We start from the raw sequence: 11,629 nt of genomic DNA, 5'->3' as shown, positions 1-11,629 counted from the left end.
TCCAAAATTAAATGCTGGTACTGTTTAGCCAACTGAATGTAATTGGTAAAGTTGGAGACTTGTTTATGATGTGTACCCAGGCACCAACTACACGTTTTATATTAAACGTTTAATTTTTTTTTAAATTTTTATAGTTCATAGTGACATCATGTGTGCCGTGGACAACAAAAAAGCCGTGCTGCTCGTACGTCTAGACCTCTCAGCGGCCTTTGACACCATCGATCACTCAGTACTTATTCATAGACTTTCTAATTGTTTTGGCATCCAGGGTTCAGTGTTAAATTGGTTTAACTCATATATTAGTAACCGTCACCAGATAGTTCAGATACAAGGGGAATCCTCAGGTGCGATTAAGGTTAAATATGGGGTCCCCCAGGGATCTGTTCTTGGTCCGATCCTTTTTACTCTCTATACAACGCCTCTTGGGGAACTCGCTCGGCAACACAATATCCAGTCACATTTTTACGCAGACGATACCCAGCTGTATACTTCATTCAGTCCCAACCTTGAGGATGATGATACAAAGATGCTCGATTCTCTCATCACATGCTTGCACGACATCCAGAAGTGGATGCTGGACAATTTCCTGAGGTTCAACCCACATAAGACAAAGTTCATGATTATTTCTTCGCCACAACTTCAACACAAAATCAAACTCCAAAACCTACAAATAGGCGATGCTGTTCTGGTACCCAGTACGGATGCCCGCAATCTTGGTGTGGTGTTTGACCGGTTCTTAAACTTTGAAAAACATGTGTCCAAGATTTGTCAGACATCATACATGCATCTAAGAAGATTAGCAAGTATCAGACACTTACTTTCTCAGAAAGCAGCAGAGCAACTCATTCATGCCTTTATCACTGCTAAACTTGATTTTTGCAATAGCCTGCTCACCGGTCTTCCGCACGGTACAATTCATCGTTTGCAACTTGTACAGAACGCTGCCCCACGTCTTCTAACGAGCACCAAAAGAACAGCTCACATAACTCCCATTCTCAACAAACTACATTGGTTACCCATCAAATACAGAATTCAGTTCAAGATCCTCCTTCTCACATTCAAGACACTCCATGGCTCTAGTCCCCTTTATCTTGCAAACATGCTGCAACTCCGCTCTGTCAGGCCGGGTCTGAGGTCAACAAGTAATACCCTGGTTGTTCCCCGGACTCGGCTGGCCAGTGCCGGAGACAGGGCTTTTTCTACAATTGCATCACGCTTATGGAACTCACTCCCGGATCATCTAAGACAAGAACATGACATCAAGCAATTTCAGCATCATCTCAAAACATTCTTCTTCTCACAGGTTTTTTCACTATGAATGCACAATTGAGTTTTTCATTTTTCCACCTAGACCGGCGCCTCTGAATGCTTTGCAGATATAGTGCGCCTTATAAATGCTTTATTATTATTATTATTATGACATGACCAGCAGTGTTGCAGAAAACGAATTTTTCGTCGGTGCGGTCCGCCACAAGAAGCTGCCCATTGATGACATTTGGAGGCAGGATTTATACACTCATGGCCACACAGTGTCATTTCTGCTCGAAACTGGATCAGAGGTCAAATTTCTTCCGCTTGACATTTTCAACTCACTGAATATCCCTGATAAAAACCTCCAGCCATCCTCAACTCGTCTGACTGGCTTCTTTAGAAGGAAAACCACTCCTATCGGCCAGACCACACTGATATGCCAAGTCAGAGGCAAGACTCAGACTTTGCGGTTTCTCATTTTGGTTCAGGGGGAACCAGTCATAGGCAAGCATGCCTGTGAATCACTTGACTTGGTGCAACGTGTCTACACTCTTTTCGGCCATGAGAGTGTTTTTGAAGGAGGGGGATGTCTGCATGGTCAAACAGTCAACATCAAGATAGATGGAGCAGCCACTCCTTACTGTGTCACAACTCCTCGTCGTATCCCCATCCCTCTCATGTCCCAACTGAAGGAAGAATTAGAAAGGATGGAGAATCTGACCATCATTCAGCGGATCACCAAACCCACTGATTGGTGTTCGCCCATTGTGATCGCACCGAAAAAGAATGGTGCGATCCGTCTATGTGTCGATCTCAGACAGCTAAATAGAGCCATAACCAGGGAGTGATTCATCATACCGACTGTCGAAGAAGTCTTGGGAAAGGTATCAGGCGCCCAGATATTCTCCTTACTCGATGCCAAACACGGCTTCTGGCTAGTACCACTTGCTGAGGACATCCAGGAGTTAACGACCTTCATTACGCCATTTGGGCGCTTTTGCTTCAAGCGACTCCCATTTGGCATCACGTCAGCCCCAGAAATGTACCAACGAATAATGGGTGACCTGTTGATCGGAATACAAGGGGTTGTGGTATACATGGATGATGTTCTGGTCACTGGCCACACAAAAGAAGAACACGATGAACAACTCCAATACGTTTTAACGATTATACAGAACGCTGGGCTGAAGCTCAACCGAGACAAGTGCAAATTAGCCAGAGAAAGGTTGACTTCCTTGGCATGAAGCTGACCAAGGACGGCATCCATCCCGACCCTGCAAAGGTAGCAGCTATCGTACAGATGGTGCCACCAACTAACAAAGTCGAGGTGAAACGACGATGGGCAATGTGAATTGGTTGGCCAGGTTCTTTCCTCATGTATCTTCAGTTGCTGCACCAATCAATAACCTACTGAAGAGTGATGTCAGCTAGATGTGGGGACCACACCAGCAATCGGTCTTCCGCAGGTTGAAGACACTCCTGACATCAGCCCCTGCCCTTGCATTTTATGATGCCACTAAGCCGACGATTGTCAGTGCTGGTGCCAGTGAATACGGCCTTGGCGGCTGTATTCTACATCAACAAGATGACTCAGAGTGGAAACCGGTGGCATATTGCTCAAGAAGTCTGCTTCCTGCTCAAAGCAGAACACCTGTACGCCCAGAGAGAAAAAAGAGCTGTTGGCCCCGTCGTGGACATGCGAAAGGTTCTACGTGTGCTTGAGAGGCCTCCATGTCACAATTCAGACAGACCATAAGCCGCTTGTTCCACTCGTTAACAACAAAGACCTGTGTGATGCACCGCTGAGGTGTCAACGACTCCTCATGTGTCTCATGAAGTACAACTGCACCGCTGTGTATGTACCTGGCAAACACCTCGTGTCCCACTGACTTCACCGGTCAATGAATGTGACAACTTTTCCAATGAAGTAGAAGCACACGTCTATATGGTGACAAACCATTGGCCAGTTTCCCAGGGAAAGTTGGAGGAGTTCACACGAGAAACTGCCCTTGATCCTGTTCTCAAGCAAGTCACACCACATGTGTTTAGTGGTTGGCCAAAGTACTCCCTCGCTCATACATCGTAAACATCCAGGGTGTGGAGTATCGACGTAACTGTCGCCACTTGCTGCTCATTCCAGACTCGGAGCCAGTCCTGGAGGATCAAACACCACCAGACCACATCAACCAACAGCATCCCAGACCAGCAATGGACAGACGTCATCGCACAACGCAAACCCCACAGTGGCACCAGGACTATGTGATGTACTTAACTCGGAACTGTATCACTAAACTCAAAACATCCGACTGGAACTTTGAGGAACTTTTATTTAAATTCATCACAAATCTGGACACTGGACTGACTTTATGTTTCAACAATTTCATTCAGTTTTAGAACACAACAAACCTTCATTTTGGAGACTCGGGGAAGTGACTCGGGGAAGTGAAACATGTGTTTTGTTCCATTCTAATATTTCAACAGCCTAGGGCATTGAGTAAGACACAAAGTTTTGGAAAATTCAATTAATCTTTTACACCAACATTAATATGTGATTGTTGTTTCTATGCTTAATAAGTTTTTTTGTTTACAGCGTAAAGGAAGTGATGTTTATCCAGGCACCAACTACACGTTTTATATTAAAACAATGACTGCAGTGATGAATAAAGATGTAGAAGATGGCAGCCCCATGTAAAGCTAAACCGACGTTTGGTGAGTCCGTTCCTTTTGTCCCATTTACTGGATAGAAAGAACCCATAAATACAACAGTTTACGAACCTCAACGTCAGAATCTTAAGCATGTCGTGTATTAGTCCAAGGTCTGGTTCAACATGTCTCAAGCCTTGGTAGCAAACCAGGGTGTGCGCGAAAATAGCTTCAATTGCCTAAGGGGTAAATTGCATCGTGGAGTCATTTCTGAAGCACAATTATCCATTACGTGCATTTATCTGCTGTCTATCATCATTTGGCACTGCTGCATTGAAGACAAATCACCACCACAAAGACGAACCGAAAGCCTGACGTCATTTTCTTTTTTAGTGTACATTGTAAAAAAAAAGTTGGGTGATTTGTGACCAGGTTTTTCTTTATTAAAATTGGTGTAAATATTAACTTTCCAAACCTTGCACACAAGGTGTCCAACTGTTGGAGAAACTTTATGCAACTTTATGCAACTTTATGCCTATATAAAAATTACACAAATCTGGATGATTCATATTTGCCTAACTTTCCCCCAAGCATTTAACCTGGTTTTATCTGATATGTCGATGTATAACGCGATCAGGATTCGACAAAGGTCTGCGGGCGATGATCTGGCGAAATTTGTTGAGGACACAATTACTGCCAGTGAGGGGGGCAAGTGGAAAGAGACGCCCTCGCAAGCACCCAAGTGTGTATTTGCTCGCAACTGGGGACCCGCTATTGAATGATACCTACCCCAACACCTGCAGCAAGGAAGCACCTGTGTTTTGTCTAATCAGAACGGTAACTATTTCTGTCATTCTCGGTTTCATCTCCATTGTGACAATCAAAGGTAACATTTTGGTGATTGTTGCTTACATCAAAGACAGGTGCATTAGGTCTACCGTGGCCAATTCATTTATACTGAGTTTGTCTGTCTGCGATTTGATAGTCGGTGCTGTCTCATTGCCCTTGGCCTCTATATGGATCGTCCTGGGCTACTGGCCCTTCGGGAAGATCCCCTGTCAGATATGGCTCGCTCTGGACTACACCGTAGTCCATGTTGCCGTCTTTACGATCATTTTCTTCAGCCTTGATCGATACTGGTTGCTGACCAAAAAATTCGCCTATGCCACTTTCCAGACGCACAAACGCGCAGCTAGCATGATCACTGCGTCATGGCATATCAACTTGCTGTTTTACTCCACGGTATCTTTTCTGTGGGGTCCGTTGGCAGGCGGTGATAAAATCGATTATGACAACAACTGTGAACTTGAATCTTGGGAAAGTGTACCATTTCAGGCTTTTGAAATGGTTTCCAAGTTCTTCACTCCGATACTGGTCATACTTTACTTCAGTATACTCAAGTATGCATCAACATCAAGCGCAGATCACAGGGTATATTTCAAAAGCCTGGACAGTCTGGTGAATTGTCTGCCGGAGGGCCAAGCACCAGTACAAGAATTCACGAGAGGTGTAATACATAAGAGCAGTCGACAGACGAACGACTGAGAAACGTTGAGTGCGAGCATTGCCAATCCGAGGAAATACATGTACCAGGACCAGAAGAGGGCCACAGTAACACCGGGTTTGATGAGGAACTTGAAGGCATAACCATCCGTCTTCAATCATACCAAAGAAAGCTGCCTGCTGATACTGGATTGGACGACAATGCAGCTAGCGTTAAGGGAACTCGGAAACGCTGGACAGCGAGGCAGAGCAGTAGACCCGATCAAGTTGACAGAGGCAAGCGGCGAGAGTTCAAGCGGCATAGGAAGGCAGCGGTGACACTGTCAGTTCTGGTGGGCGTTTTCATAGCAATGTGGTTGCCTTTCTACATGGGATCACTCCTTGCTTCCATATGCGAGGAATGTGTTTCTTATCTCGCATGGGAAGTGGTTAACTATCTGCTTTGGTGTAACTCGACAATCAATCCGCTCTCTACGCTTTTCTAGTGGTACAATTCAGACGGAATTTTATATGCTGTTTGAAACTGAAATTGTGCACGAAATGAACATAGACACCGATCTTGACAGTTTGAATTTGCAAGCCTTTAGTGAAAATGTGTGACTCTGAATCTTTTGATAAATCTCTGAGAAACCAGATTTCTGGTTTCCACCAGTTTTACAAACAGGACTTACACGAAATAAAATGTATCTGCGACAGTTTTTACTGCGCATGGTTAGCATAACAATGCTTTTTAGCGGTCGTGACGTGTTACACTATACGAACTTGCGACGTATCAGCGAACGCTCTACGTATTGAACGTTTATGGACGCAGATAACAATATAATTGGTTGTAAGTGAAAAATGGACAGTAGAATCCCAATAGTTTCTCAAAGGGAAAAATAACAACCATCTGTTGGATAGTTTATGAACTTGCTATTCCTTTGAAATTAGAATTGATAAGTGTTTTGTGGGGGTTAGGGGCATCTATTTTGACTGCAAATGAAGGCTGTAATTTGTATAATGTCAAACGATTCATTTTGTTTGTATGGAATGTTTCGTTCTGCATTTAAGTCCTAATAATGGGTGCTCTGCCCCTGTTGGCGTCAGTTATGGTGAACGTGTGTTAAACGTTTGTACCGGAACGATGGAACGTACCTCACGAGGCCAGTTTTGATCCTTGTAGGGTATTAAAGGGGTACCCCACAAGAATTTCACGAAATAGATATTTCAAATTTACTCAAACAGGAGGAATTTTCAAGTGCCATTCATCCGTCGCAAATTGAAGTATTTTATATAAGGGACATACTGTCGAAATTTCAACCCAGGAAATTGAATTTGGTGTAAATGGCAGTGATTTGAAATTTTTCCCGTGTTGTGTGGGAGTTTGGTACACGAGAACAAAGGAAATACCCCACAAATATACACATGTAAAGGTACATGCGTAAGTGCAGGTCGAGGTTCGCACACCTTTTCCAAAGAAAGCTACATTGCTGCTTGGATCTACCTGTGGGCTACCGATGGTGGTTGGTTCTCGTGGTGACTGGAGTTCGTGCTGGTGTGGCGGTCCTGTTCAGGGGGTTCGGCCTTGATGGCTGTGCTCACCGTTCTGCACCGACCGGACAGCGGTCTTTGTTTTCTGTAAGTAAAAGTTATTGTCTTGTATTAATGTTTTCATTTGCTTGGCCGATTTGTGTGTTAATAAAAAATGTTTCTTAACGTTATTTATGCATGGCCGCTTTATTCATTTTGTTTTGCTTGGCATGGGCTTTTCTAATCTCGCTAATGCAAGCCCATTGTTTTGTTTTATTTGGTTTATTGTGCTATTAAAATAATGTAAATAATTGTAGTTTGATGAGAGTAGTTGCAACAGACTACTCCAAATACTCGAATGAGTCCACTTCCCGCCAGCAATTTTCTTAACACAAAGATATTCTCTGAAAACTGGTCATGGTACTTACACACAACTTAAGGAGCAACGCCGGACCAAAAGTAATACATGTAGTTGGGTATCTAATAACAGCTACTGCATGTAATTAAAGATTAAAACTACGACAAAATGTCTTACCAGTTAAAGCAAATACGAAGGAAATGATGATGCTGGCTCATAACAAAGGAAAAAAATTAATTTTGACGATTTGGTAATGCAAATACGTTTGTATGAAAACAAAATGTTGCTTTGCACAGTTTGCAGATATTGACATTTGCATATTCCATTCATACTCATTCATTCAAATAATTGTGTGTGTCATTTCCCTTTGTGTGCTGTTCTTTTCTTGAACTAGAAAAGCATTTGGTCAAATTAACAATCAAAAGTTGGTCAAAAATTTAAATTGTCAGATACATTCAGTGATGAACATTCCTGGAATGTATCACTGGACAATGGAGGAACATTCGAAAATTTTTCGTTAAAGAAAATTAATCAACTCCCAATTTTCTGTTGTGATAAAAATATGAAGCACTGAGGACGGTGGGAATGGACTTATGTCTGGTAGCAGCATATGATATGACAACGTTTACTGTCATTGTTTATTAATTGACAACCGCAGGTGTTTTTTCCCCAGTTCATGGGGGGCTAGTTAATGAATTTCCTTCATTTCTTAGAACATGATATTTAACAGAGGCAGTTTTACATTAAAGAATAAACAGTAAACGACCTGCGCCATAGCAAATATGCAAAGGTGAACTATTTTGTAATATTTAAGCCCTGTTTGGGTTTAGATATCACTCTTCTTATGTCATAGCTTGTTTACATCCGGGTACTTTGACTATACTTTGGTTGCTTAAATGGCGGCTGGGCGAGTTTCAACGTAACGCACGTATTTGCGTTGAAATAATCTTTGTTCGGAACCAAAAATAAAAGGGCTGCGTGGATAAGCCTTGTCCACGTCCTCTTCGATACCAAATTTGTTCTTACTCTTTAATATGCAATGATAAATTGTGTGTTTCAGTTTCACACTGATTATTATGAACCCTGATCGAGGGGTATTAATCTGAAGGCTAATTTCCTTTGAGCTGGTTTTAGAAAGTGCCATTCTGGTACTGTTGTTTCATAAATGACGAAAGCTTCGTAAAAAACATTGAACGTGAATTTTTGATTCACGTTCGGATTCCTTCAGGTGATGAGAACGTCCAAGAGCAGGAAACATTCTAGCCTTCCGTTGTAGATGACCAGTTAGTCAATTCTTCTCTCTTCAAAACGGCCCATTAAATTCAGCCTGAGTTTAGCCTTCCAGTGATTACTAAAACAGAATACACGAAAGGGAAACTGGAAACTCGTTTCGTTTGATCAGGTCAGATTTGGGACCAATTTCAAAGCAGACCACTTTACTTATCACATTTCGCATAGTAACGTGGACTTGAGACTTGTAAAACATATGTTAATTGAAGGATCTAATGAAATGCATTGGCCAAAATTAAATGTGCGTTTTTTCAACTCAAGGTAATTTGCTTACCTCAGTCAAGCTGGAGACGCGTTTTAGTCGAAGCTTTGGTCGAAATGGTTGCCAGGTAGTAAGTAATCCATAATATACGTGATAAATAGCTTTACTCGGTTGAGGGGAAAAATTTGCAGCAGGTGCTCCTTTTTTAAGCGCGCAAATTATAGTTAGCAATTACGTTGAATCGTTTGCTGTCATTTGCCACAGTCGTAAAACCACCAGCCTAAAGCTACTAGGGTTTTCGGTGTAGATGCCTCATGGATAAGATTTGCAGATAAACTGATGAGAGGACTTGCAGGAACACCATGTAGAGAGATTTCTTTTTGGAAGAGGTATGGTTCTGATAAGAATCGTGGAGTGTGAACCATTCAATCAATCCGACCAAGCAATACGGCCGTTTCACTATAGTGTGCCACCAAGAGTTTGCGATGCGTTGACCAATCACAATGCGTGAAATTTGTCGACCAATGCGCGTTTGGAAAGGGTAGACAACTTTGCGCAATATGATTGGCAAACATTTTGCAAACTCTTGGTGGCGCACTATTGTGAATCGCCCGTATTCTGCGCCTGTATTGTACCCCGTCTTCAGTCAGATAATCGATGCTGCATGTTCTACTTTATGAACGAATGGACGTGTCGAATAATGCAGACAAAAAGCGAGCTTTTTGTAGGACTATGACCATGTTACGTTTTGGATACTGTAATATGATAACGGCTCATGTTTTATTTGATGTCAAAAATCAACTTTTTTCAACTCAAGTGATTCGTTTTGGGTCTGTATAAAATGTTGCTGAACAGCAAATAAATTTCATTCCACGCGAAACTGAATCATTTGGTTTAAAATATTTACAGACAACCAATTTCTCGTTGACGGGAGAAACAGTTTTCATGAACATTTCAAATGAAATAGTTTTCGAGCTTTTTTTTCTTTTTAGCTTGAAAAAACTTCTCGTAATCGGTTAAAGAGTGAGAGAGAAAAACAAACATGCAACATTCTTCCAACCATCACCCATTATTCACAGGTCTTTGAAAATGAGACACCGTTTTGGAAATAAACCCGTCAGGGTGTTCAAAAAGTGTTACCACCCGACAAACAGGTTTTTTTTGGGGGGGGGTGGTTTGGTTTGGTTTGGTTTGGGTTGGGTTGAGTGTGTGCGTTGGGATGGGTTTGAGTTGGGTTGGGTTTGAGTTGGGTTGGATTGGGTTGGGGTTGGTTTGGTTTGGTTTGGTTGGGTTGGGTTGGGTTTGGTTTGCTATTAACACCCAAGTGTGTCATTCAGTCGTTTATTTACACATCAACTGCAACCTTCAAAAACGAAGGGTGTTGTCACCTCGCGGAGATTCTCATCAACGGTCAAATCCCGGTCATGGCTGAACCTGTACGCCTGTTTGTGGTAGCTAATACATTCCCAGGCCCCTCTAACTACATTCCATTATGCTGCTGTGGAAGTGTAAGTAATACCATGGTAATACCAGGTCACAACCCAAACAGCTGTGACCAGTCTGCACATGTCTATCAACAAAGAGATCCGGTTCCTGATACAGACCATATGGGCTCCTTGGGGTGACTGATCTTTCAAGAGTTTTAACTCGGCAGTGGTTGGGATCTGGCCAATGGGAGTTTACAGGCTTGTAGGGGTATGCCTGGGGTGAGGATGACAGAAAATATACGCCAATTCGGCCCATATTTATCGATCTCCATCACCGCGCTGTTGAGCCCAGAGTAAAGATAAACACCACAACGTGTTTAGCATTTTTACATGTTGAGAAAAGACATCAAATTATTAATACTTGTTTTACATTTTAAAACAACAAAAAGCAACTAAATTAATAACTCATCTGTAACCAGCAGTTGTGACGTTATTTTGCTTTGTACATCAATAGATGTAAGCCTGAGATTTAAAACTAAGATTAAAATTGTTTTGTGTTTTTTATATTCATTTGAACAGCACAGTCCATCCAAAAGAATTATTTTTTCTCTAAAGTTGTCTTGTTGAGGCCCCTCCAACGAATTCCGTCAACATGGCTCCATACCCTGGTGAAAATCGTATTGAGATTTTATGAGTTAATTTACAAATTCCCTAAGGAAACATTTTAAGTCCGTCACAATCAAAGCAAATTGACTGTCGCTTACCAACCGTTTGTGCAGTCAGACGCAATTAACACAGTCATTGCTGCACCCGGGAGGTAATACCGACCCAGGGTGGCTTGATAAACCCTGTGGGTAAGCCAATGTCTCTAGCTATAAAAGGAATGCGTCAGTTATGCCGTAAATAAGCAAGAGAGAGTGTCACATGAAGGATATATTTTAGGTATTTGTGCATTTTTGTAATTGACAGCCAATGCTACATTATGGATTTAATTGGTAATGGATCACTCTGACCGGTGTTTGGTCTCACCAAACACCGGTATCATCTCCATAGTGGAAGTCATGATTAAAATTTTTGTCATTGCTGCTTACACCAAAGCCAGACGCATCACAGACAATCGACACTGGTTGCTGACCGAAAAATTTGCCTATGACTCTTTTCAGACACACAAACGCGCAGCTACCATGATCATTGGGTCATAGCTTAAATAGCATACTATTATTTCCTTGGTAGCTTTTCTGTGGGGTCCCTTAGCAGGCGGTGATAAAATCGATTATGACAACAATTGTTAACATGAATCTTTGGATAGTCTGCCCTTTCAGGCTTTTGAAGTGGTTTTCAAGCTTTTCATTCCGTTGCTGACCAGAATTTACTTCAATGTTTGAGTATACATCAACATCACTGGCTATATTTCAGGATCCTCGATAGTTTAAAAAAAAAGCCAAA

Source organism: Acanthaster planci, linkage group LG05 (assembly GCF_054643075.1).
Source record: "Acanthaster planci isolate LZ-2023a linkage group LG05, COTS_SCS, whole genome shotgun sequence".
Classification (NCBI taxonomy): domain Eukaryota; kingdom Metazoa; phylum Echinodermata; class Asteroidea; order Valvatida; family Acanthasteridae; genus Acanthaster; species Acanthaster planci.
This window is presented reverse-complemented; position numbering follows the sequence as displayed.